We start from the raw sequence: 27,989 nt of genomic DNA, 5'->3' as shown, positions 1-27,989 counted from the left end.
AGGCCGGGCGCGCTGGCTCAAGCCTGTAATCCCAGCACTTTGGGAGGCCGAGGCGGGTGGATCACGAGGTCGAGAGATAGAGACCATCCTGGTCAATATGGTGAAACCCCGTCTCTACAAAAATACAAAAAAGTAGCTGGGCATGGTGGCACATGCCTGTAATCCGAGCTACTCAGGAGGCTGAAGCAGGAGAATTGCCTGAACCCAGGAGGCGGAGGTTGCGGTGGGCTGAGATCGCGCCATTGCACTCCAGCCTGGGTAACAAGAGCGAAACTCCGTCTCAAAAAAAAAAAAAAGAAAGAAAAGAAAAAGAAAAAGAAAAATGAAACAATTTTATATCAAATTAGATCTCAAAAATATATCTGACAAAATTTTGCAGCCAATTCTTTAAAAAAAAAAAATACTTTCTAGGAAAACTAGGATTCAATAAACTCTACTTAAAGAATAAAAAATATTTGTTGTTGAAATACTTAAGATGTTTCAACTAATTAAACAAGGCAAAAATGTCCCTCTAACCATTCAACACAGGATTAAAGACTTTAGTTATTCTCCTGTCCTACAGATGATGATAAAACCCAGGAGTCACTAGCAAAGTGATTCAAGAGATTAATAATAGAAAAAGCTGACAAAGTAGATGATAAGATAAATATACAAAATAACTTAACAGTGTAATAACTAGGAAACAAAAATGGATGAGTAGCTTCTTCAGAATAAAAAAATCCTAAGAATAAATCTAAGAGAATTATTAATGAGGAAAATTATTAAAACTTACAGGATATTAAAAAAATGACTTCAATAAGTAGCGTATTTTAAATTTTAAAAAAAGATTTTGTCGGCCGGGCCTGGTGGTTCATGTCTGTAGTCCCAACACTTTGGGAGGCCAAGGTGGGCGGATCATGAGGTCAAGAGATCGAGATCATCTTGGCCAACATGTTAAAACCCCATCTCTACTAAAAATAGAAAAATTACCTGGGCGTGGTGGCACGCACCTACAGTCTGAGCTACTTGGTAGGCTAAGGCAGGAGAATTGCGTGAACCTGGGAGGCAAAGGCTGCAGTAAGCCGAAATTGCGCCACTGCATTCCAGCCTGGCAACAGAGTGAGACTTTGTCTCAAAAACAAAAAAGAATACCAATAAAGTCCAAGAGTCTTCCCAACTTACAAGGCAAATTTAATGTAATTCCAGTTTGCATTCCAGTGGGCAGGATTATTTGGGATTTTCTTGGGTGGAGGTAGGGATCAGAGAAAATGTAGAAAAATGTAAAGTTGGCTGGGCCTGGTAGCTCACACCTGTAATCCCAGCACTTTGGGACACTGAGATGGGTGGATCACAAAGTCAGGAGTTCAAGACCAGCCTGGCAAATAGAAAGAAACCCCATCTCTACCAAAAATACTAAAGTTAGCCAGGCATGGTGGCAGGCACCTATACTCCCAGCTACTAGGGAGGCTGAGACAGGAGAATCGCTTGAACCTGGGAGGCAGAGGTTACATCATTACATTCCAGCCTGAGTGATACAGTGAGAGTCCGTCTTAAAAAAATAAATTTTTTTAAAGTAAAATTTTTGTGTACTAAGATATATTTATATACAGTAAAATATGTAAATCTTAAGTTGTACCTTGATTAATTTTTATAAATACATACACCTGTGTAACCATAACCAAGATGAAGATATAAAACATTTCCAGAAATAAAACAGGCTCCCTTATGTTGCCTTCCAATCAGTAACCATCCCCAGCCCAAAGGTAATTATTATACTAATGCATATGGCCATGAATTAGTTTCATATGATATTAAAACTCACATAAATGGTATCTTTTGTTTTTTCTTTCAAGCAAAGTTGTATGAGAAAGATTCAGCTGCACTGTTATTTGTATTAGTAATACCTTTTTTATATTGCTGAATATTATTTCATTGTATGAATACACCACAATTTATTACCCATTTTACTGTTAAGGAATATGAGTACTCTTTTCCAGTTTAGGGCTATCACAAAACTGTTATGTACATACATTTCGATGAACATAAACATTATTTTCTGTATTACACACCCAAGAGCAGGATTTGTTAACACAAAATATACACACACATCAAGGCTTAGTAGACAATGCCAAACAATTTCTCAAAACAAGTGTAATAAATCACACTTCCACCAGTAATGCACGAGATCCAGCAAGATGTGAGATTTTCAGGTGCTCCACATCCTCACCAAGACTAGGTATTCTCAGTTCTTTTAATTCAGCCCATTCTGACTGAGAATATCCCTTCTTTAATGCTTCTTTAATAACCTACCATTGGGGAGAACCACTTTGCTTTCTCCAAGTGAATGAGAAGACTTTCTATATATAATACTGTTTCCCTGTCTCATCACATTAGCGTCTGGGATGTTTTGTTTTTAAAGTAAAGAGAAAACTAGAAAGAAGATTATGGTGGTAAGAGAATGTCAAGAAGAAAAGAATAGCATGGTATCTGTGCAAGGTTCAGCTCTGCTCAATAATGTGTCAGGCCCTATAAGCTCAGAATAACGGTGAGAACTGGAAGTGAATAGAGCAGATCAAGAGCAACTTTTAGACTCAGCACTGAAGCAGAAACGCTTTCAACCTAGGTAACAAAGTGTGGCACAAAAATGAAGAAGTCATTTCCTCACTTTTACAGGGGGCCCAGTAATGTAAAGGCAGTCTGAGTAGAATTTTCTTTAATTCCCAAAGTAATTTTACGAATTTATACTCCCATAAATTACACATGAAGAGCTCAAAACATCCTAAGACTGGTACACAGGAACTGCATTAGAAATATTGAAACTCGGGGCCAAGTGTGGTGGTGCACACTTGTAATCCCAGCACTTTGGGAAACCGAGGTAAGCAGACTGCTTCAGCACAGGAGTTTGAGAAAAACATGGGCAGCATGGTGAGATCCTGTCTCTACAAAAAATACAAAAAATAGCCAGAGTGGTGGTGCATGCCTGTAGTCACATCTACTTTGGAGGCTGAGATCAGACGATCACTTGAGCCTGGAAGGTCGAGGCTACAGTGAGCCAAGATGGTACCACTACACACCAGTCTGAGCGACAGAGTCAGACCCTGTCAAAAACAAAAACAAAAACAAAACAAAACCAACCAGTAAACAAACAAAAACTTGGGGCCAGGCACAGTTGCTTGAACCTGTAATCCTGACAATTTGGAAAGCTAAGGCAGGAGGATGACTTGAGGCCAAGAGATAAGACCAGCCTGGGCAACACAGAGACCCTCATCTCTACAAAAAACAAACAGACAAAAATATTAGTCAGGAATGGTGGCACATGCCTACAGTCCGAGCCACTTTAGAGGCTGAGGCAGGAGGATCACTTTAGTTCAGGAGTTTGAGGCTACAGTGAACTATGATCATGCTCCCACACTCTAACCTGGGCGACAGAGTGAGACTCTATCTCTAAAATGAATAAATAAGCCTAGGCGTGGTGGCTCACACCTGTAATACCAACACTTTAGGAGGCCAAGATGGGTGGATCACTTGAGGTCAGGAGTTCCAGACCAGCCTGGCCAACATGGTGAAACCTCTACTACTACCACCACGTGTGTACACACACACACACACACACACACACACACACACACACACCCAGGCAGTGGTGTGTGCCTATAATCCCAGTTACTTGGGAGGCTAGGGCACGAGAATCACTTCACCTGGGTGGCAGAGGTTGCAGTCAGCCAAGATGGCACCACTGCACTTCAGTCTAGGCAACAGAGCAAGACTCTGTTTCAAATAAATAAAAATAAAATAAATAAATATTAAAACTTATTATAAAACATCTGAAAAACAGTAAGAAAAAGTAAGCAAGGTTGGGTATTGTGGCCCATTCCTGTAAACCCAGCACTTTGGGAGGCTGAGGCAGGCAGATCACTTCAGCCCAGGAGTTTGAGATCAGCCTGGGCAGCACAGCAAATCCCGCTTCTACCAAAAATCCACAAACTAGTCAGGTGCAGAGGTGAGCACCTGTGGCCCCAGCTACTTGGGAGGCTGAGGTAGGAGGATCACTCAAGCCCAGGATGTGGAGGCTGAGGTTGAAGCTGTAGTGACCTGAGTGTGCCACTACACTTCAGCCTGAGTGACAGAGCAAGACTGTTTAAAAAAAAAAAAAAGTACTATAAGAGAGCAAAGTACTGAAATAAAATTAAATAATAGATCCTTGCATCGGGGAATAAATAAATGCAGAAGAAATAGATCCAGATATATATAACTTCCACTATGACAAAGGAGATATTTCAATTTTAGAGGGAAAAAATTATTTATATTAAAAATGATACTGACCCTGATATATTGGTTATTCATCCAGAAGTAAACAAAGTTTTAACTTTTAAAAGCTCTCATAAATGTATGAAGACAAATGAATTTAAGGAACTAAACTTCGGCCAGGTGCATTGGCTCACACTTGTAATCTCAGAGCTTTGGAGGCCAACGCGGAAAGATCACTTGAGGTCATGAGTTCAACAGCAGCCTAGGCAACACAGTGATACCCTGTCTCTATAAAACATTTTTAAAATTATTAGATGGGCATAGTGGCACATGCCTGTAATCCCAGCTACTCAGGAGTCTGAGGTGGCAGCGTCATTTGAGTCCAGGAGTTCGAAGCTTAAGTGAAGTGTAATCCCAGTTACTCAAAAGGCTGAGGTGGGAGGATCACTTGAGTCCAGGAGTTTAAAGATGCAATGAACTGTGATCTACAATTGCATTTCAGCCTGGGTGACAAAGCAAGACCTTATCTTTTACAAAAGACAAGGATTTAAGAAAAAAAAAAAAAAAAAACTAAACTCCAGAGAGAGATGAGCCTTTCTTGAGTTGGCAGAGAGACTGGCAACTGTTAGAAGCTTTGCCAAGAGTATGGGCATAGGTGGGTGGATAATGCAGCCTGTCATAATACGGAGGGCTGTGACTAGGTTAAAAAACTTTTTTAGAAATCACATGTAGCACATAATCAAATTATGCTGAAAATTTTCAAAAAGGGAAAAAAAAATTCAAGCGACCAGAGGGTACATACAGAGAAGCAAAGGATAGAAAAATGACACACTTTCCATTAAAAACAATGCAAGCCCATGGATAATACAGTAACATATTTAATGTCCTGAAGAAAGAAGAAAAAGTCCTTGTCTTGATTTCTACTTTGATGTAACTATTACAGGTTTCGTATGGTATATGTCTGCATAAACCATAAATCAAAAACCATATACATACACACAAACCATGCAAACATTAACCATTAAGAAACATGTTGTGGTTATAGTCACATCAAAGTAGAAATCAAGACAAGGAACACTACCAACCATAAAGAGAGATATTTTATAATAATAAAAGGGTAATAAATTCATTAGGAAGCTATATCAACATTAAATTTACATACCAAATAACAGGAGTCTCAAAATACATAAAGCAAAAATTGAACTAAAAGAAGAAAGAGGGAAATTCATAACCATGGCTGAGATTTTTACCATACGTCTTTTGCTAAATGACAGAAGAAGCAAACAAAAAAATCAGTGAACGTATAGAAGATAGGGATAAAATTACTAATAAATGTGATCTAACCAACGCATAAAACACCAACAATTACATAATACACATGCCTTTCAAGTACACATAAGCATATTCACCAAAATAAAACCATAAATCAAACCTCAGTAAGCTTTTAAACACTGAAATAATACAGAGCATGTTCTCTTGCAGTAACAGATTTAATTTAAAAATCTGTAACAAAAATAGATCTAAAATGTCCCCAAATGCTTGGTAGTGAGAAATTTTTATTTTATTTTATTTTGGAAATAGAGTCTGACTCTGTCAGCAGGCGGGAATGCAGCGGCCCGATCTTGGCTCACTGCAACCTCCGCCTCCCAGTCCAAGCAATTCTCCTGCCTCCGCCTCCCAAGTAGCTGGGACTACAAGCGTGTGCCACCATGCTCAGCTAATTTTTGTATTTTTAGTAGAAACAAGGTTTCACCATGTTGGCCAGGGTGATCGCGATCTCTTGACCACATGATCTGCCTGCCTTGGCCTCCCAAAGTGTTGGGATTACAGGCATGTGCCACTGTGTCTTGCCGAGAAAGTATTTTTTAAATGAAGATACTAAAAACATCTCAAGAACTGTAGAATGTACCTAAAGCAGTGTTCACAACAAAATATACAGCTTTAAATATGTATAATTTATAGCTAAGTTACAGCTTATATAAAGGCTTTAAATCAGGCGTCCCCAAACTGCGGCCCCCTGAGGCCATTTATGCGGCCCCCCTGCCGCACTTCAGGAAGGGGCACCTCTTTCATTGGTGGTCAGTGAGAGGAGCACAGTATGTGGCGGCCCTCCAACAGTCTGAGGGACAGTGAACTGGCCCCCTGTGCCAAAAGTTTGGGGATGCCTGCTTTAAATCAATGATCTAAGCATCTACCTTTTTGGTGGTGGGTTTTGTTTTGTTTTGTTTTGTTTTTTCTTTGAGACAGGGTCTTGCTCTGTCACCCAGGCTAGAGTCCAGTGGCATGACCATGGCTCACTGTGGCTTCAATCTCCCAGGCTCAAACTATCCTTCTACCTCAGCCACTCAAGTCGCTGGAAACACAGGCATATGTCACTGTGCCCAGTTAATCTGCAGATTTTTGGTAGAGACAAGGTTTCACCATGCTGCCTAGGCTAGTCTCAAACACCTGGGCTCAAGAAATCCTCCCACTGTGGTAGAAGCAAAGTGGCTTCTACCTTAATAAACAGAATAATTCAATATGGACTGTCTTTACCTGAGAAATAAGGAAAAGTATGCAATATAATTCAAACAGAAAATTAATAGAAAAATTATTTCTGATAACATAGCCACAGACCTAAAGGGAAGCCTATAGCTTTAAAACATTTGAATCAGAGATTACAGTCACACAATCATTCTGGGACCTCAACTGACATGGATCTTGTATCCTTAACAAGTGGCTTCCAAGGTCAACCATGAATATCAATAATAAGAAAGCATTTCAGAAGAAATTTTTTAAGTCACGTTTGGAAGCAGTGCATATCATTTCAGCTAATATTAATACTTCACAGGCAAGAACTTGTTAGCTAGCCATATCTGAATGCAAAGAAGTCGAGAAATGGAGTCTCGGTTTGCCAGCAGCCTCCTTGAACATTCTTCACTATGAAAAATGAAAAACTTTTGGTAGATAGCAAGTGGTCATCTGGCTACTACTATTTATATGCAGCCCTCTTCCAACTTAAAAGAAAATATTTGCATGGATATAGGTATTACAGTACTATTTACTATCTTCAAAAAAATTGTACTAAACACTTTAAATGTTTATAAATAAATGTTTCACTAAATGATAGTATAACCATATAGTAGAATAAAATGTAACTAGTAATACAAATAAGCTGAATCTGTTAGCACTAATGATAGAAAAAGTTGTTTCTGACGTTAAATTCACAAAGAAATTAGTATGATTCTATTTTTTAAATATAAAAATCTCGTTTTCTCTCTCACACACACACACAAACAGGGAAAAAGGTATGGAAAAATTCAACCTGTGACACTAATAGGCTTGCATGTCCTCAATTCATTCCAGTTTAAGACTGCACTACAAAGAAACCTCTTGAGACCTGAGCCACAGAGACTCAATGAGAAAGCTGTAACAAGCAGCATCTGAATCACAGATTACCTTCATGACAAAAATGATGACATTTGCTATAATTATGATTATATGCTGTACTAGAAGGCAGAATAAAAATTAATATTCTCTTGTTCCATAAGGAATATGAGATAGCTAAAAAATAACATTTTTTAAATTGAAAAAAATTAAAAACCATCAAGGCTACAAAGGGGAAATAAAACTATGTGGACAACAGCAGTCAATATGATAGTTAAAGATGATTTTTCAATCTGCCTGAGTTCCCTAAAATGTAAACCTAAAAGATCAATCAATTCAGTCTAGAATCTACACAGTACAGAGTCCACATTCTTCAAACTCTATTAGGTAAGTATACTTTTCTCAGTAAGCCATTTGGTAGGACCTTGGTTAAGCAGACAAGAGCACAGAGACGTAGTATTCTATACTGCTGCTTAAGAGTAGATTCATTTGCTTTGGAGAAAGACAAGCAGATGGGAAAGATAATATACATTACATTACTTTGTAAATCCAAGACCTTAATCAGGAATCTGGAACGAAAGACATTCCCTCTTCCAAACTGAGAATCACTGTATAATAAATATTTAGGTATCACATACGTTTTCTGTGAATGCATATGTAAATACTATGTAGTTAGACAGCATATTTTTTATTATTCCATGAGGTTAGGCTGTTATCTTCAGATATAAGATAAAATATTACTGATTTTCAGAGCTCTTCAAAGGCTTTTTGCTTTTATTATTTTATATTTTTTAGATGTAACTCTTCAGGGGCTTGTAGAGACAAGCTGATGTCACAGACACGATGTTATTTCTTTTATTCTTAGTTCCATACTTAGTTCCTAACTGCAGTTTCAGGCCAATGGGATCTAATCATTGGCCTTTTATATAATTATATTACTAGCTAAACTCATAGAAATTTGTTTTCAAGCTTGGCTAAATAGTGTAGCCCTTCACGTGATAGGCCATATTTTCATTTTACCTTAGTTATAAAATTACAGATTTCAATATCACTTCAATATCATTTTTTAGAAAAATAAAAAGAAAGCCCCATGACAAGTATATTTTTCATATTTTACTGTTAGTTTTGTGTTTTTTCTATTTTGTGTTATTCTGCTTTTGAAATAGAAAATTTTAACAAGTGTACATACTCTTCAATTTAACCTGGTAGCCCAACTGGATTCAAAGTTTAGTACTGTAAACAGTGATTTCTAAATAAACATGGAATGAAAAAGAATATCTTAAATATCAGTTCTCTTCATGTCAGGTTTTCATATTAATAATATTCTTTCCAATTTGTAAGCTATCTTTATAATTACTCTATCATGCAGAAGTTCTCATCAGAGGAATTTGAGCAAAACATCCTTTTTTGAGACAGGACGTCACTCTTTCATTCAGGCTGGAATGCATCGGTGCTATCAGAGCTAACCAGAGCCTCAATCTTCTAGGCTCAAACAATCCTACCTTAGCTGAGAGTAACTGGGACCACAGGTATGCACTACCATACCTGGCTATTGGGGTTTTATTGTAGAGATGAGGTTTTGTCATGTTGCCTAGGTTCGTCTCCAACAAAAAATAGAAAAATTAGCGAGGCATGGTGGTGCAAGCCTGTAGTCCCAGCCACTGGGAAGGATGACAAAGGAGGATCATTTCAACCCAGCATGAACCCAGGATGCACAGGTTGCAGTGAGATGAGATCGTGTCATTGCACTCAGTCCTCGGCAACAGAGCAAGACCCTGTTTAAAAAAAAAAAGAAAGAAAAAGAAAAGAAAGGCAAGTAATCTGATAATTTTTAAGAGGAAAATGGACCTGATCAATAAGCTTTAAATCCAGTAGTAGCCAGAATTAATGAAAAAATGACAGACATCTAAGATTAGCTAGGTAAAATTCATGAAGTTAAAGAAAAAAGGTAAAAAAATCTTTAAAATACTAGGACTAATAATAAAGCAAGTCAGACATAATGGACAAACTCTATCCCTACACACCAAGCATCTGATCAGCTTTCAATGTCTCACCTCTTAAGCAGTTAGCCAAGAAACTAGACCCATGAAGAAAGCCTCTGTATCAATTATCAATGTACTGACTCTTAGCCCCAAATTTAACCTTCTGTATCTGTTTTCTAAAAATGGACAAGACTGTATAAGCATTTCTCCTTTACATTAAGAATTATCAGTACAGAGCTCTGAAAGGATACTGCAGAAAGAAGAAGTCTCCTCTTCATAGTTCCTGTATGTTGAGTTTTGCTTTTTTTGTTCTTGCTGCAGGGTTCATCACTCGTGAGTGTATGTAAGAAATTCCAATAGTAGTCAGCTTTACACCAAGAGTATGCACTCTTTTGTTGACCTTGTGCCCAATCCTGGGGTTGGTGAATACTCTCTTGATGTAGCCCTTCCCACATGGACAGTGGTATTCTCCAGGTCTCATACTGGAAGCAGTGTCCTGTCTCTCCCTATAAAACTATCTACCATATTCAACACAACTACTCTTCAGAATGTTTACTGCTACCCAGGAACTGCTAACCAGCTCTGGCCAAGAAAAGAACTTGTAGTGAACTTCTCAGACAAGGTCTGAACTCTAACCCGGCAAAGGGGACCTCTCCCTTTCCAACTTTATCTTTTCTTGAGAAATCTCCTTAATCCCTAAGATATCTTCTTGAGTTTTTACATTTTTATACTTATTCCTCTATCACAGTTTAGTAATTACTTATACTAAATTTTATTGACAATCTGGCTCCTGATTGAACCCAGATTGATTAAAACCTGGTTCTGGGGGATAAATCAGAAAAGAAGAGACCTGGGACTTGGAGTCATATCCTCCGGTTTAAAGACTGAGTTTAGCTCCTTGCCAAGGAAATGGGATGCTAGTAATTGATGGCTATACTACATTTGGAAATTAATCAAGCTATTGCTCGTGGCTGATTGTGATAAAGTACCAATTCAAGCACATGCCTTGAAAGCTTAAGTGGCAGCTATAGTTGGGGATTATGGCAATAATTATGGCTATAAAGGCAGTAGGGTAAAAAAAAAGTCCTTTTAAATACACTTGAGTATTTACAGAAATCAAACAAAAAGCTCAAGTCCATTAATGCTCAGCTTAAATCATAATTTGAGAAGCAGAGAACTTCAATGAAGAATCATCGAAGAGTGTCTTTTTTCTTACAGGTGAGTGGCTGATTTTGTTGAAAATCAAGGCAAAAACTCTAATTGTGTTAGAGGCAGTAACAGTTTAATTCAGTCTCACCAAGTTTCTCACCTAAAAGTAAAGACCTTAACTGGCAAAGAGTGGGATCCTCAAACTTGGAACAGAGACATCTGGTTGGTCCCAGATCAAACCAGCAATTTTGAATAGCTCTCCCCCATCCTCCAAGTAATTCTGAGCCTCCCATACCAGTGGAAGTAGTTTGTTTTCCAAGGTTTCAGAAGACTAGCCTTCCTAAACTTGAAAGCCCTCTGATAATTTTACATGGGCAGATGCCTTGAAGGGGGATGCTCATTCTCCTGAAGACTCACCAAAACCAGCCCCTGATGCCACTAGATCCATGACTAGGGTCAAATCTCAGCATGCTCCAAGAAGAAAATACATACCACAACCCAGAAGAAAATACCTTACATACTCAATAGAAATCTAAGGAAAATGGACAACAGTAGATTCTATAAGTATTTTACCAAAGGAAGTGGAATATAAAACCATAACAGGCCAAATTCATTGATATCAGGTGCACTTACTAGAGATTCCAGATTTCATTATTAGTTCATGTCACTGAAAGTGACTACAATGGCTTATCTGGTTCTTGTGCTGAAAGCTGGATTTAACACCTGAGATACCAGAGTTTCCCTGGCATTAATAGAGTCCAGTGATTTAGGGAGTTAGGAATGGTGGACTAGACTTACCATATGAGAACTATACACATGCAGCCCCATTCCTCAAGGAGGGCCCAAAGGCAATGAAAACTACAATAGTGAAGGGAATAACAAGTTGTTACCTGAAATGGACAAAAGTATGCCTTCATACTTGAGTATGAAGGTATACTTGATGCTTTAGCACTATGCTAGTTCTCCTGTCTCTGCCATAATGTAGTTGTATTGATTACCTATTATCTCACAATTTCTATCGGTTCAGGAATCTGAACACAGTTCACCTGAATACTCTGTTTAGGGTCTCATTAGGCTGTAATCAAGAAAACTATGCCTACACACTTACAAAGCTCTGTACTCTTTTTTGTAAGCCTGCTATGACTATAAGGAATGTGGTCATTAAGAGCTCCCAGGTTTCTATGGAGATGATGGGATTCCCAAGGTAACACGGCCCAAGTGGCCACACTTAACCATCTAAGACAAAGTGAGCAAATTGTCTACAAAGGGCAGTATTCACAATGTCTTGCCCTGCAAAGATCTTGGGCACAGTAGATAAACTATGACCAGTGCCCCTAGGAACAAAATAGGTGGGCAGCCAATAAGAGTACTGTTCGACTTATGTAGAAGAAAAAACTTTAGGTCTGGTAGGCAGAAATCTAACTGGTGGAGAGTTATGGCCTCACCAGTCTCCACTCCTGGGTCAGTTCACAGACCCAGAGCCCCCTGACTGAAGGGAAAATCAGATCCCTGTACATTGATTGTATGTGTTCCAAGTACATACAATAAATCTTTTAATCCTTTCCCAAAGGGACCTGCAGCCATTAACTGCAGATAATATGCACTGCTGAGAGGAAATATCGAGACCTTTCATGTAAATATATACTGTTTCTGAATTCCTGGGGATTCAAAATGCCATTGTAGTCCAACAGTTAAATCAGGAGCTTAACAGTGTTCAAAGAATAGATGATGTAATTGTAACTCATATTTGTCTGATTAAGAGTGGGACCACTACTGACCCACTCTGTGGTTATTTCCTTACTTCCAGAATGTGTAACTAGTAAAGACATACTTGGCAACTGGCAGAATCCCAACATCAGCTTCCTAACCTACAGAATAAAGGTCATTAAGGTAAATATGGCTAAAGGGAAGTTTGTGGAATTTCCTCTACCAATAAAGAATAAGTAAACACTGCATCCCTGGGGAAATGCAGAGTTTAATCAAAGACCTGAAAGAAGCAGGAGGCTAAAACCTATTACAATCTTCATTTAACTCACTAATTTGGCCTACGCAGAAGTTAAGAGGAATCTTGAAGAATGACTATGGACTATCATAAACTTAACTAGATGGTTCTTTAACTGTAGTGGCAGCCCCTGAAACTTGACATGAAGCTAATGATCTCACTGAATCCTTTCTCTCCAATTAACAAGAACCACACAAAGCAAGTTGTCACCTGAAATGGACAAAAGTATACCTTCACACTTAGTTGAGTATGAAGGTAAACTTAATGCTTTAGCACTATGTTAGTTCTCCTATCTCTGCCATAATGTAGTTGTATTATCTAACATCTCACAATTTCTGTGGGTTCAGGAATCTGAACACAGCTCAGCTGAATCCTCTGTTTAGGGTGTCATTAGGCTGCAATCAAGGTTTTCACTGTGCTGCATTCTAATCTGGATGCTCAACTGGGAAGATGCAATTTCTAAGCTCACTTAGGGGTATTTCCTCATGGCTGTATTAACTGAAGTTCTTGACCTCTTGCCGGATAATAGCCAGAGACAAACCTCAGGGCCAAGAAGCTGTCCACAATTATTTGCTACATGGGATTCTCCAATATGTCATTTTATTTCACAAAACATCACATTCTGATAACATGTTCCGGACCAATGACTGCCCTGATACTTTAATTGAGGTGTCCAAGGTCCCTGAATTTGAGAGGGTTGGAGGGGCAACTCCTACCCGCTACTTTGCATATGTTTTACTAAGGCTTTAGATGTACTCCCCCTCATCATACACAAATTAGCACAATGCTGCCAGTGTGTATAAAATAGCAGTAAATGACTATATAAATACCAGAGGAAAAGAGGAAAAGAAATAAAAACATTCCTTAGAGGAGCAGAATTGGAGGTGAGGAGGAAGACAGAAGATTATTTTGGTCATAATACCATTTGCTTTTTTTAAAGTCATGTACACGTATTACTTTGATAAAACTTAAGAAGAAGAAAATAAACTTATAAATCAAGACATACTAGGTTAAAAAAAGAAAAGAAAAACTGTGGTGACAATATTAACATAAAATTAGCATTTAAGATTAGAAGCACAAAGGTGGCTATTATAAAAGGCTGAATATACAAAGTAAGCAAACAAATCATCTGCTTTGAGTGTGCTTTTATTAGTGTATGATTAAGTCTAATAGTTTTTCACCAAATTTTTTTCTCCTTGCATTATTGTTTTATTGTTTATATTTAATTATTTATTACATGTAGACTCTAGTGTATGGTGAGATAAAAATCTTGTACGTTTTTTTCAAGTTGTTAATCAACTGTCACAATTATGAAGAGAAACAAAGTGGTAGGAGAACAAAAAAAAATTTTTTTTTTTTTTAGAGATGAGGTCTCTTTATGTTGTCCAACCTAGTGAACTCCTGGGCTCAAGCAATCCTGCCACAGCTTTCCAAACTGCTGGGATACAGGTGTATGCTACCATGCTCAGACAAGAACATAATTTTTAACACTAATTATGCTATTGATACACTTAGGTCTATCTCTGTTCAAATGATCCATCTGCCAGCTCTTGAGCCACACTAATTTACATTACTATTTTCTGTAGTTTTATGATACTATCTACAAATAGGTAGATCAAGTCCTTCATTACTCATCATCTTCAGAATTTTCTTGGCCACTTACATGTAGGTTGTACTCATTCAGCAAGTTCAAAACCAATCCCTAATATTTTGCTGTTGTGTTACTTACATAAGTTATTTTAAAAAGATTTTTAAAGAAAACCCAAATACATATTTCAGAAAAAAAAATTACCCATCTTCTTATCAAAGAAACAAAAATAGACCATTTTAGTCTTTCAAATGATAAATAATATATTTAAATGATGACCCTCAGTATTGCCGGGGGTTGCAAAGTAAGTATTTTCAATGCTGGTAGGAAGAGAGAGCTACTGGTAATATTTATAAAAAACATTGAAAATATATAAAACGAATATAATGTTAACATAAGCCTAGACCAAATACCAGACAAAACACCAGGCACCAAAATCTTTAAAATTATGACTATGTGTGATACTTTGTCTTCCTTTTAAAATTTTCTTAATTTCTAACAGTATATGTGAATTAAATTAAAAAGTAATAAACACTATTTTAAACATTATACACCTAAAAGGAAATAATTTGTTCAATCATCTTGATAAGGCACCGACTAAGTACTGATTATACACTTTTTACAGCAGAAGGTGGTAAGTGGATACAAAAAGTGCTTACCATAGTTCCTAATACAGGAAAACATTTAATCCTGCTTTGTTTTTTGTGTAGGGGTTGAAGAGGTGGAGGGGTTACAAAGAAATAGGAATGTATCAAATGTACATAGCCAATACCTGCAATGAGGGAAGTTCGCATATTAAACAGGACTAGAAGAGGCTCACCACAGATTTAAGGAGAGCTGAGGGAGTGTGTCTCATACAGAACAGATGCTTTTAAAGTAATAGTTAACATTAACCACCTGTTTCTCAGAGAGCAATTAGAAGGAGCTGATAATGGAAAAAGAAACAAAAAATATCCTTTGCTAGTTGCTGATGGTATAATGCCAGACTTTAAGTTTGGATCATATAAATTAGCAATTCCAGGCCGGGCACGGTGGCTCACACCTGTAATCCCAGCACTTTGGGAGGCCGAGGCAGGTGGCTCACCTAGGGCGAAGAGTTCAAGACCAGTCTGGCCAACATGGCAAAACACCGTCTCTACTAAAACTACAAAAATTAGCTGGGCGTGGTGGTGCATGCCTGTAGTCCTAGCTACTTGGGAGGCTGAGGCAGGAGAATCATTTGAACCCCGGAGACAGAGGTTGTAGTGAGCCAAGATCGAGCCACTGTATTCCAGCCTGGGCAACAGATTGAGACTCTGACTGAAGTAAATAAATAAACAGCCATTCCAAGATGTTATTTCATGAACCAGCAAATCTCCACAAATAACTTTATAGTAAAAGAAAAAAAAGACAGAAAAAAGGTCAAAAAGAGACATTCATTAGCTGCCTTTATCTTTCTCTTTATGCAGTGTCAGAATTTATAGACCCATTCTGAACCGCTATCCTTCTTTGCATAGCTGCATTATTTGCTTATTACAAAATATAATGGTTTCAAATAAGCCAATACTAAAATGAATTATTTTGATTAACCTTAGCATCTTATTCAAAGCAGTAGGTTCTCAGGTAATTCATTTAGCACACAATTTAAAAGAAAAAGAACATTAAATAGGCCGGGCATGGTGGCTCACAGCTATCATCCCAGCACTTTGAGAGGCTGAGGTAGGCGGATCACGAGGTCAAAAGACCGAGATCATCCTGACCAACATGGTGAAACCTGGTCTCTACTAAAAATACAAAAATTAGCCAGGTGTGGTGGCACGCAGCTGTGATCCAAGCTACTGGGGAGACTGAGGCAGAAGTTGCAGTAAGCCGAGATTGCTCCACTGTACTCCAGCCTGATGACAGAGCAAGACTCTGTCACCAAAAAAAAAGAGAGATTAAATAAAAAATATTAATTTGGAATCTGGGATATTGCATACTGCATATGTTTAAAAATGTATTGCCTGACTCAAAACAGGGCCATTGGCAATCCTTCCTATTCTAACTTTTTTCTAGTTTTAAGTTAAATTTTAACATGATGTATTCTAGAATTCAGTATCTACAAATACAAAAAAATAGAAAACCTACAAAATCAGAACCACGTTAAGTCCACTGAAACTGGGCAGAATTTACCATGAATTTTTTGAATGTTATAATAAGCCCAAGTATAATTAATTTGTACAGGGCCGGGCACAGTGGCTCACACCTGTAATCCCAGCACTTTGGAAGGCCCAGGCAGGCAGATAAAGAGGTCAGGAGATCCAGGCCATCCTGGCCAACATGGTGAAACCCCACCTCTACTAAAAATTCCTAAAAAAAAAAATTAGCTGGGAGTGGTGACAGGCACCTATAATCCCAGCTACTTGGGAGGCTGAGGCACGAGAATCACTTGAACCCAGGATGAAGAGGTTGCAGTGAACTGAAATCATGCCACTGCACTCCAGCCTGAGTGACAGAACAAGACTCCGTCTCAAAAAACAATATTATAGAATGTACTGACAGAAATCGGCCTAACTTGATTCTCACACGAAGCCTAATCAGGGCTGGGTGTGATGGTTCATGCCTATAATCCTAGCAGTTTGGGAGGCCAAGGAGAGTAGATGACCTAAGGTCAGGAGTTAAAGACCAGCCTGGCCAATATGGTGAAACCCTGTCACTACTTAAAATACAAAAATTAGCCTGGCGTGGTGGTGCATTTTTAAGCATATGCAATATCCCAGGTATTCAGGAGGCTGAGGCACAAGAATCACTTGAACCCAGGAGACAAAGGATGCAGTGTAAGCTGAGATTGTGCCACGGCACCCCAGCCTAAGCAACAGAGTGAGACACTGTCTCAAGGAAGGAAAAAAAAGCCTAATTTGACAGAAAATCAATTACAAGGAAACTAGGGAAGTGGAAGATGTTTAGTGACTTGCCCAAGACCATCCCATATAAATGACAACTTTGTCTTCTAACAGTATTTTCCCCACTACAGACTAACTAGCGGTCAACTATATGTCACTCAAAGCAAAAAACAAAACAAAACAAAAAAACAGTTGGAGAGCCAATGCAGCTGTCCAATTTTAAAGCCAATGTATTCTAAACACTTGAGCTAATAAAACTTTCTGAATGACCATGTAATCTGTATCATCAACAACCATTAAAAGCACAACGCTGTCCTGTCCTAGTACTCTAAAATACCATACCGCTCTTGGTTTTATTCTCCTGATTTATTCTTCCACTGATCTTCCTTCAAGATTATTTCCACTAAAAATATCTGGACTGAAAACAATGAGCTACTAGTTCACACTGTAAAATTATTCTATACAGTCAACCAGTTCACAAAACCTCCTTGGCCCTTATCTGAAACTTGGCAGCTCTCCCAGTAACCTTGGAATATTACAGTACTTCCTTTTTAGGTACTTTATGATAACAGCTGTTTCCTAGCTACTGTCACATCCAAGCCATCCTGATTCTATCAGTATTCAAAAGACTGATCAGCTTTTAGGATCCTTGCCAGGACTGCTGCCATCACTCCTCCACCTTGTGATAGATCAACCTCGTAAGTCACCTTCTTTGTTGCCTAGTCACTGAAACGTTGTTTCTTGGTTCATAGTGTTCTCTAACCTAATTCAAGCCACAATGCTGACGCATGTTGATATTCTTATTGAAGAAACATCCAATATCTTTCAATCCACAATTTCTACTTCTGTAGGTCTGATGAGAAGCTAGCAAGGAATATACCAAGGCAACCCTCTCTGAGTGACAGGTGAAGGAAGAAGTTTTACTACCGGATATGAGGCTTTTAACTTGCTTGAGTATGTTTTTTCAGGTCCTCTCCACATCCAGCTAAGAGACATTCGTATCCTAGCCCAATGATACTGCAAAAAGCATGACATCTATAAACATTTTCTAAGACTATGCATGCCATATTATACTCTGTCTTGGTTTAAGTAATCCAGGACACTCAATGAACTACAACTACTGAAAGGAGTTCCTGGAACCAATCACAACTCACATTCTTGTTCTTTTAGCTGAACAGTAAATTGACATTACTAATATCTGGGTTACAGAGCTTTAGGAGAAATATCAAATGATTATATAAACTGGAACAGCTACAAATTTCATCTTCACTGCCTTTACAATTCTTTTACCTGTCCTAGATCAGTTTTCTCACTTACCTCTTTTAAATCAATTCCAGGCCAGGAGCAGTGGCTCAGACCTATAATCCCAGCATTTTGGGAGGCCAAGATGGATAGATGACCTGAGGTCAGGAGTTCAAGACCAGAGTGGCCAACATGGTAAAACCTCGTCTCTACTAAAAATACAAAAAATTCCCGGGTATGGGGGCACACACCTGTAATCCCAGTTACCGGGAAGGCTAAGGCAGAAGAATCATTGGAACCCAGGAGGCAGAGGTTATAGTGAGCCGAGAGCGCGCTACTGCACCCCAGCCTAAGCGACAGAGCAAGACTCTGTCTCAAAACAAACAAATAAAAACCAAAAATTATCCAGTACAGTGGACGCCTGTAATCTCAGTCACTAAGGAGGTTAAGGCAGGAGAATTACCTGAATACAGTGAACTGAGATGGCACCACTACACCCCAGCCTGGACAACAGAGTGAGACTCGAATAAATAAAAAAATTAATAATTCATTTTTTTTTTAAGTTACTCTCCCCATCTGTGTTCACGTTCTCCAAGAATTCTGGCCATCACTCCAGATTAAGAAATCCTGTACTAAGATCAAAGGTCCTCACTGGCAGAAAACAAATCTCTTTGGTCTTCGTATCTCAAAAGAAAGGAAAAAAAAACTAGCAAATAGTGAGAAATTCCATCAACATACATTCAGTTTCCTTTAGTAGTTTGGAAACAAATTGTGAATTAGTTTTTTGAAAGGATTCTGCTTTATGTATGATTAAAGGTAGTGTACATGAGAAACTGCACAAGCATATTAAACCCAAATTTACTGAGGAAAAATTTTTAAGAAATCTCATTTCTACCTGGATATAGCTTTATTGATGCAATGTTTTCTGTATTTCAATTCTTAATGAGAGTACACGCAGGGTAATTTGGCTAGGAGCATTAAATAAGTTAGGTTCCCTCTTTGAAAATGAAACTAGTAAAAAGCACCGTATTTCATGTATTTAAACATCTATAAATAATAACATAAATGAAGTATGTAAATACATCAAGTCCATTTTTCCTAAACATTACTTAAATAAAACAAGTAAATGCCTAATCCTGTATGTTTATGTATATACATATACACCCACACACACAATTAAATAGGACTATCATAATCACAAACACTAGTCATCTCTTTACTTACTTGATCTGCCCTAGAGAATCTGTATAAAATTCTACATATATAGGGATAATGCCTTTGGAAAATAATTTAGCAGAAACCATGAAGGGATTTAATATTATCTAAAATACCCATGTTAATTTAAAACCATATGTTTGAAATCAGCAAGTACAGGAAAATAGTATCAGTATATTTGCTAAAAGCTAAACTCATGAAGAACAGTAGGTACCTTTGGGTGTAACTGAACAGAGGCTGAGAAAATTCCTAATTAAAGTTTCTAACTTCCTTCAAGGCTCTAGCTCTAAGTAACTTGAAGGCAGTGAATGCTCTCATCTTACCACTCATCAGCAGCTTTTATAAACTACTGTGTTTTGGAGAAACTAAACAAAAGAAAAATATTTACTGCATGCCTTCTAATTACCTACAAATAATTGCAGTGTGACAAATCTGTATGCACTAATGTGGGGAAGCAACCATCCAGCCATGGAATACATTACTTAGCTCACCTGAGTATGTGGTTAAGTTCCCATCAATGTAAATAGAGGGATTAAAGGCTTCTAAGAAGTAGACACTGCTTCTCTTTCTCTCCCCCCTTCCAACCAAATGAATGTAAACAACATGAAGGCTCTAGGGGTAAGAAGAGCCAGAAAATGGAAGAGGCTTAGATACCTGAATCATCCTATGAAGAGAAGATATCTACCACTAACTCTGGTATTGGATGGTTACATAAATGAGAAATTGTCTCTCATAAGCTCCTGATTTAAAGCGTAATTTTTTTTTTTTTTTTTGGAGATGGAGTTTTGCTCGTTACCCAGGCTGGAGTGCAATGGCGCAATCTCCACTCACTGCAACCTCGGCCTCCTGGGTTCAGGCAATTCTCCTGCCTCAGCCTGCTGAGTAGCTGGGATTACAGGCACATGCCATCATGCTCAGCTAATTTTTTGTATTTTCAGTAGAGACGGGGTTTCACCATGTTGACCAGGATGGTCTCGATTTCTTGACCTCGTGATCCACCCGCCTCGGCCTCCCAAAGTGCTGGGATTACAGGCTTGAGCCACTGCGCCTAGCCCTAAAGTGTATTTTTTAACAGCATGTTAACAATAAATGTAGCTGCTAGACTCATTTAAGACAGGTAAAAATATCCAAAGGTAATTTCAGAGACTTTCTAATTATGTTTAAAAAAAAAAAAAAAAAACCTCACTCTTAAGTAAATATTAATCTATCATCTGAGGATTTTCAAACAGCTATGAAATGAAAAAAGTAATTTTAGGCAGGGGGCGATGGCTCACGTCTATAATCTCAGCACTTCACGAGGCCAAGGTGGTCTTGAACTCCTGACCTCAGGTGATCCATCTGCCTCAGCCTGAGGCAGGACTATGAGACTCCTGAGGTCAGGAGTATGAGACTAGCCTGGCCACCATGGCGAAACCCTTTCTCTACTGAAAATACAAAAATTAGCTGGCATGGTGGCAGGTGTCTGTAATCCCAGCCACTCGGGGGACCGAGGCAGGAGAATCACTTGAACCCAGAGGCAGAGGGGTTGGAGGGAGCTAAAATCGCATCATTTGTACTCCAGCCTGTGTAACAAAAGTGAAACTCTGTCTCAAAGAAACAAAAACAAACGAACAAAAAGCAATGTATACGTTTTTGACCTAAACCATTCTGTATATTCTATGTATTACTTTTCATTCTAGGAAAATAAAGGGAAACCAGAACTAAACTACTTAAAAAGAAAAATGAGCCAGGCTGGGTGCAGTGGCTCACACTTGTAATCAGAACACTTTGGGAGGCTGAGGCAGATGGATCACCTGAGGTCAGGAATTCAAGACCAGCCTGGCCAACGGAGTGAAACCCCACCTCCACTAAAAAAACAAAAATTAGTCAGGCGTAGTGGTGGGCCCTTGTAATCCCTGCTACTCAGGAGGCTGAGGCAGAAGAATCGCTTGAACCCAGTAGGTCAGAGGTTGCAGTGAGCAGAGATTACGCCATTGCACTCTACCCTGGCTGACAAGAGCGAAACTCTGTCTCAAAAACAAAACAAAAAATGGTCTATAATTAACATATTATTAGGTGAAAGTAAGAGTAAAGATTAATCAAGCCCAAGGAAGATTTAAAATGTATCCAATACTTTTTATGTTAACATCTTTTCCTCATAAAAAATTCTAAACACAGTGACTGGTCCCGATCAATGGTAGTAGCTTATCAGAACTTATGAACATTTGTGTCACTAAAGTTGGTACACAATCTGCCAGTGATCTATTTGACTGGCTTTTTTTTTTTTTTTTTGGAGATGGAGTTTTGGTCTCGTTGCCCAGGTTGTAGTGCACTGGCACAATCTCTGCTCACTGCAATCTCCGCCTCTCAGGTTCAAGCGATTCTCCTGCCTCAGCCTCCCAAGTAGCTGGGATTACAGGCATGCGCCGCCGTGCCCAGCTAATTTTTTTTTAATTTTTAGTAGAGACAGAGTTTTACCACACTGATCAGGCTGGTCTCCAACCCCTGACCTCAGATGATCTGGCCTGCCTCAGCCTCCCAAAGTGCTAGGATTATAGGCATGCACTATCATGCCCAGCCTTAAATGGCTTTTTAAAACTAAAATAGGCCAGATGTAGTGGCTCACACCTGTAATCCCAGCACTTTGGAAGGCAAAGGTGGGCAGATCACGAGGTCGAGAGTTCAAGACCAGCCTGGCCAACATGATGAAACACTGTCTCTACTAAAAATACAAAATTTAGCTGGGTATGGTGGTGGGTGCCTATAATCCCAGCTACTTGGGAAGCTAAGGCAGGATAATCACCTGAATCTGGGAGACAGATGCTGCAGTAAGCCAAGACCACACCACTGTACTCCAGCCTGGTTGACAGAGCAAGACTCCATCTCAGAAAACCAACCAAACAAAAAAACCCAAACAACAGACCAGGCAGGAAAATCACTTGAACCCAGGAGGCAAAGGCTGCAGTGAGCTGAGACTGCGCCACTGTACGCCAGCCTGGATGACAGAGAGAAACAACACGAACGACAACAAAGGCCAGGTGCAGTGGCTCATGCCTGTAATCTCAGCACTTTGAAAGGCCAAGGCAGGTGGATCACTTGACGTCAGGAGTTCAAGACCAACCTAGCCAACACGGTGAGACCCTGTCTCTACTAAAAAGACAAAAATTAGCCAGGCGTGGTGGCAGGCATCCGTCATCCCAAGCTACGCAGGACGCTGAAGCAGGAGAATCACCTGAGCCTGGGAGGTAGATGTTGCAGTAAGCCAGAATCAAGCCACTGCACTCTGGCCTGAGAAACAGAGCAAGACTCCATCTCAAAAAATAAAAATAATCAATAAATAAAAATACAAAAAATAGCCAGATGTGGTAATGCACACCTATAAACCCATCTACTATGGAGGCTGAGGCAAGAGAATCACTTTGCACCTGGGAGGCACAAGTTGCAGTGAACTGAGATTGTGCCACTGCACTCCAGTCTGGACAACAGAAAGAGTGAGATTCCATCTCAAAAAAATAAAAATAAATAAAATAAATATACATGTATCTCTGAGAAACAGAAGACAATTGAAATATTATAAGACTAAAAACAAAAAGACTGGGAGAAATGCAGTTTATATTTAGCAATCTCCCACGTTTATGCTCAGATAACCTAAAAGTTATTCGTGTGACCAGGACTTACTATAAAACATCCTGGACCAGTTCCAAATACTGGCCTAAGACATGCACAAGGTGATGAGCTGTAACTGTAGAGTATAAAAAATGAAGGGGAATAAAGGTAATTCAGCTGAATCGCTAAAGGGGATCGATGATGCTAGCTTTATAAAAATATAATTGTAGGGAATACTATGGGTTATAAAATACTATGGGTTATATATGAAAATTTCTGAGGATCAAATTAATTAATCAGTTCAAAATATGTGCCCTGGTTTGATAGTTCATTGATTAATGTAACTATTTCATTTATCCAATTAGTTATCTGTTTCATTTATTCTATCTGACGATGCACAACCTCTCACAAGAATCCCCCCCAAAAAGCTGTATTGGTTTTGACTGGGTGTTTTGTTTTGTATTGTTAGCATAATCTTACTGAAATTCAAACTCCGTCTTTCACTTTATGCCTTCCCTATGTTTTATTAAATTTCATTAGATTTGTTATATTAAGAAAGTAAAATTAATACAACAAGTGAAATTATCAAAGACAAAATATGTACAAAACATTTTTACATAATAAAATATTACTAACTGGCAATACGTGGACAGGGTCTCTTTTCCGAAAGAAAAAAAAAAGAAAGAAAGAAAAAAACTGTTTAAGCAGAAAAAAATAAGATGCCCTCAGCTGAGGGTGGTAGCAATATACACCTGTAGTCCCGGCTACTCGAGAGGCTCAGGTGAGAGGATCACTTGAACCCAGAAGTTCGAGACCAGCTTGGACAACACTGAAACCCCATTTCTAATTGAAAAAAAAAAATTATCTGTTAAGTAAGAAGCACCAACATATGTATTGGTAGTGTAACAGACAATAAATACAGTTATTGCAAAAGTTTGAATAAAGTGAAATTTTCTTTTCAACAAGATGATAGTTACAAAGTAGAATTCAGGATGAAGATGCCAAATCTTTCCATTTGTAAACAGAGACAGATAATTTTAAAAATTAAATGCAAGAAAGAAAAAGCACTGTTCCTCACGTAAACTAATTAAACCTTCAAAAGGTATTCTATCACTGTGAAATAACCCTGGGGTGTCATCTTAAACTTTTATTTTACATATTATCAAAGACATCATTCAAAGGAGACCTCTTATATCTGACTTTGCTGAGTTCAAGAGTTTCACTCTGAATTGATCCTGAACCCTCCCTTCATATCTTCCCTACCACAGACCTATGCTTGCTGACCAAGTTTGGCTATGTCCTTACCCAAATCTCAACTTGAACTGTAATTCCCATTATCCCCAGGTGTTCGGGGACAGACCCGGTGGGAGGTAACTGAATCATAGGGACAGTTTCCCCCATACTGTTCTCATGATGATGAGTCCTCACAAGATCTGATGGTTTTATAAGCATCTGGCATTTCACCTGCTAGCACTCCTCTCTCCTGCTGCCCTATAAAGAGGTGCCTTCTACCATGACTGTAAGTATCCTGGGGCCTCCGCAGCCATGCAGAACTCCAAGTCAATCAAATCTCTTTTCTTTATAAATTATCGAGTCTCAAGTATTTCCTGATAGCCATGTGAGAACAAACGAATACACTTGCCCATATATTCAAACCCCTCAAAACCCTTATCTCTATCTTCTTATATTTCCCCAACTTTCTCCTGATGGTGATCACCAGAAATAAACTGCCACCAACAATGATTACCAGGACCACTACAATGACAACGCTAAGGTTAATTGCCAAATATTTCATGGTGTGTATAAGCAGGTGGGAATTTCTTATCCACAGAGATTACCAGCAGAAGGACTCTTCACACAACTGCATTTTGGGGCTGCCACAGGCCTAAGAGTAATTTATCTTTAGCCCTCCTCTCAAAATACGCAGGACCCAGCAATGTCCACTGCAGAGTCTTCTGAAAGATTTTCTGCTACAACTTGGTATAGATGTTGCACTGTTTATACTGCACAACCATCAGGTACTTAGAATGGAGCCAGTTAACAGTCACACAAAAGCCACTGGCAGCTTAGCTTCTTTGTCTGAGTTCAAAGGCACAGACAACCTGGCAATAATAATTTGTGACAAGAGTATTGTTATCATTGGCTCAGGTCTTCCTTTTCCAAATTGTGGATGCTCACTAGGTTCACCCACCAACACAATGATACCTGGCTGCACTAGAGGACCTTTAAATATACTTTTTAACACAGCTGGGTAACGTTAGACAGGGAATCAACATCCAAAAAGGTGCGCTTAATAAAGTTCACCATGCTATGGTCACTCCCACATGTCTTTTCAGAAATAAGGGATACAAACTCAAACAGTTCCTCTCAAAAGTCCAGTGCCTGAGACTGCAGTGTACTCACTCTGCCCCCCATCTCACAGCACATTAACTTGTTTATGGTATACACTCGCTGCAATATGTCTGGCCCTCACCAGTACTAAGAAGCATTAGGCCCAGATTGCTCACCAGGGTCAGGAAGAGAAATGACAACTAGATAGCACAGAAGAATATCCAGAGGGGGCTTGGAATAAAGACCTAGAGTCAGCTGCCTCCCATTGTGTTGCCTTAGCAGCTTCTTCCTCTTTTAAATAGAAAATCTGATTTCGAAAAACATTAAAAGGTATACTGCTAAAATTACAATAAAATATACTTTAATTATTAAAATATTAAGAATTTCAATTATTTCACAATCCACTGGTCCTCATGGGAAAGACCACATATCTATGATCTTTTCCATATAAAAGAAATAAACGCCAACCTTGTTTAAACAACTGTTATTTTCAGATTTCCAATTTTATCTTCAGGCAAAAACCCTAAACATTTAGAATATTATATGATTTTAAATTCCATACCCAACATTTTGCACTGTAGCAGTTATACCTAATAACACATTTATTGTATTACACACTCATGTATTAATTCTATTCAAGTACTCATAAGTGCTTAGTTCCATAAAATTTTACTCCTTAGTTTCATTATAGTACTCCTGTCTTTCTATGTGCTCTCTCCATCTTTGTCATAAAGTTTCATTATAATCAATAATATATGTGTCCTCTCATCTAACGTTTCAGTATCATTTGTTTATACTTAAAATCCTTAGACATTCCGGGGCCATTTTAATACTTCTTCAAACTTTCAAGCTCTCACTCAATGACCATCAGAAAATTATTAAAACACTTTTATCCATTCTCTCAATAGCTCAGAAATGCATCCAAGTCCTATTATAGTTACTTCGTAACTGTCAGTTCTAACACTTACAAATTAACAGGTGGAATTTAAATAAACCCAAGGCTGCTTTCCTTTTTCCTTGAATTCCTCTCTGTTTGATGATACAAAGCGACTGGCATCTAATCCATTTATAATTCAGAGGCTGGAAGAAAACAATGTCACTATAAAAGTCCATACTTTTCTTTGACACTAGAACAAAGCTTACTCCCTAAGGGAGAGAAAATTATCATAATCTCTAACACACCTACCTCTTGCCCAATCATATTTACGTGGACAAAAATAGTTTCACCTTCAAAGTCAGTTGTCAAAAGCAAACAGAAGACAAAATTGTCTCACTAGGTACACTTAATTTTTAGGCTAACACCAGTTCCTTATTCACATAAGCTGTTGTTATCACTACACTAAGACCAAAGAAACTTGGCTTAGTGTTAATCAACAGTTTGTAATTGTATATTAATAGATCATTTGATTAGTATAAATGACTTCTGTTTCCAAGATTGGAAAGTCCATGAAGATAAGGGTGAGGTGAGTTTAATTAATATTGTAGACCTTCAGCCTAACCCAATTAGCTTGGAATTTTTGTTGAATGAATAAACAAATAGTCCAACTTTCTTTCCTTTTTTTTTTTTTTTAAGACAGAGTTTCACTCCCGTTGTCCAGGCTGAAGCGCAATGGCACAATCATAGCTCACTGCAATCTTGACTTTCCAAGCTCAGGTGATTCTCACACCTCAGCCTCCTGAGTAGCTGGGACTACAGGCACATGCTACCATACCTGGCTACTTTTTGTATTTTGGTTGAGACTGGGTTTTGCCATGTTGCCCAGGCTGGTCTCAAACTCCTGGGCTCTAGAGACCTGCCCGCCTCAGCCTCTCAAAGTGCTTGGATTACAGGACTAAGCCATCATGCCCGGTTCTACAATCAAACTTTTTTAGTTGATATCTAGGTGTACAAAATGAAAATGCCAATGGATTACAGAAATTCACTTAAGTGCTTACTAACTGATAACTACTAAAGCAAAAAGTATCACTCAGACTAAATATATAGCTTGAAAGTTCCAAAATTCAACATGTATTTAGTGTCACAGATCTAAAAGTCAGAACGTCCAAACTACTCTCATAGCCATCCTCCAATACTTATATTCCCACAAACCTTCTTTCAGTAAATATAACCAAGTCAAACAACTAGGGATCACATTAGATTCGTTCCTCTTTCTCATCTTTCGGAATCATTCCAGAGCCTTAATATTTGCAGAATCTGTCACACTTCCTCTCCATTCTCACTAACCTTCAATACATTTGAATTTTCATTAGGTCCCTAATGGATTAATGTTTTTTAAACAAAACAAAACAAAACAAAAAAAGCCTTTAATTGGTATGATTCCACCCTTATTCACTCGCCAAATCATCATCTAAATTGCTCCCACAAAGGCATTTCCAAAAATGAAAATAAAAAACAAGTCATTTTGAAAATACCATCAATTTCAGAAAAAGTCAAAACATTC

General features: G+C 38.4%; 1 protein-coding gene across 4 annotated transcripts in view; it reads right to left on the bottom strand.

Moving 5' to 3' along the window:
* The window catches only part of STAG1 (STAG1 cohesin complex component), a 417,614-nt gene that overhangs the window by 232,032 nt on the left and 157,593 nt on the right, over positions 1–27,989 (bottom strand). The window lies entirely within an intron of this gene.

This window comes from Saimiri boliviensis, chromosome 9 (assembly GCF_048565385.1).
Source record: "Saimiri boliviensis isolate mSaiBol1 chromosome 9, mSaiBol1.pri, whole genome shotgun sequence".
NCBI classification, from domain to species: Eukaryota; Metazoa; Chordata; class Mammalia; order Primates; family Cebidae; genus Saimiri; species Saimiri boliviensis.
This window is presented reverse-complemented; position numbering and strand designations above follow the sequence as displayed.